A 1,742-nucleotide genomic window follows, 5' to 3' on the forward strand; every position below is an offset into this window, starting at 1 on the left:
GCTTCTTAGTACAAAAAGTGCCATATCACTTTTATATTTATATTAATGTTTACTGCATAAAACACTTCCTTACTTTTCATTTTTGGCTAGACTATACAAAGTATATGGAGAGCCGCGTCCTACTCGCCCGGGTGTCCGCGTCCTTATTTCAGATTAAAGTTTTGGTTTTCCTTATCATCAACCACATCTTACAGGAGGAGGTAATTGTATCAAGCATTTTGACAGAATTATGCCCCTTTTCTGACTTAGAATTTATGTTATTTAAAGTTTGCATACCACCTCAGATATTTTCATATACTATTGACATCTGGCTATGAAACAAGTTGAAATTTTATACTCTTCTTTGAGAGCATAATTAAAAGGACTGTCCGACTCTCTTCAAGGCCTATAACAGTAACATGGAAAATTTGGCCCTTTTGTTAACTTAGAAAATTTTACATTATCAAGGCTCTTTTACTATCAAGCACTAAAAATGGTAGAGCGTTGCTGGCCTACTGACAGCTATTGTTTACATGTTACTTATTTATTTCTCAAGGGATCAACTTCATATTTCAAATATATGTTCCTTATCTTTAGCCAAATGTTATGTGACAAGGTTCATAACGCTGGCACCAATATTGCAAGAATTACCTCCCCATGAACTTTTTTACTTGAAAAATATTATTACTCACGCTGTGTCGTGAGTAAAACAATTATTCACTTATCCCATGTTATAATCTTACTAGAAAGAAACCAAAACAACAGAATAGGATTTAGGCATTGTATTTGACAACTTTCAACAAATAAATTCATGTAGTTTGGATCGTGTTAAAATCTCTTCAGGTATACAACAGTTCCATTGGATCCTGTAGATAGTATCTTGTAGAGCTGAATTCGGAAAGCCATATGCATATTCGTCCAACGATAAACCTGAAATATACTGAAACTATATTAATAATGATAAATGAAAACATAATTTTTTATAACGATACTCTGAAAACCACTAAATAGCATCCTTTCTTAGAAACTGGGAGGGCGGGAAGAGGGAATAACTATAACTCTAAAGAACGTGTTAAAAGCTGTCAAATACTGCCTCGAGTGAGAAACAATAGTAAAACACCGAATATATACCTACACACTGGTACAAAACACGTGAAAACCGTGCAATGTAATGAAATATGCATGAAACAAAATATGTTGTAGACTTATTAAAGCATAAACTAAACTATGGACTGGAATGAAATAACAATGGGAAACGTGAATAATTTTATTTTTTTACTATGACTTCTTTAGTTTCAAAGATATCTACCTCTTAGTTCAAATACATATTCTTTATCACCAATTACATCTTATGTGACTAGGTTCATAACTCTTGAAGCAATATTTTCAGGTTTATATCCCTTTGAACTTAGGATTTTTTAAAGAAATATTATCATTAATTTACCTTTAAAGGTATCTACTTCAAACTTCAAATATATATTTCTTATCATTACACATATGTTGTGTGACAAGGTTCATAACTCTAGCATGACTATTTCCAGAATAACCCCCCCCCCCACCTTGAACTTGTTTATGGAATTTATGTAAACAAATGTTCATAGTTTCATAGTTTTGTCTTCCATACCAACTTATCTGAGCCTCTTGATATTTGGTATACAGCATTGACGTGGTCCCATACCGTCAGATTTGATTTCAGGCCTGTCGCTCACCACGCCCTGTTTACAGTTAAATTTTCAACATTAATGGTCAATGGTAGGAAATTT

The sequence above is a fragment of the Ruditapes philippinarum genome, unplaced genomic scaffold (genome assembly GCF_026571515.1).
Source record: "Ruditapes philippinarum isolate M1 unplaced genomic scaffold, ASM2657151v2 ctg5473_1_1_1_1, whole genome shotgun sequence".
Lineage (NCBI taxonomy): Eukaryota > Metazoa > Mollusca > Bivalvia > Venerida > Veneridae > Ruditapes > Ruditapes philippinarum.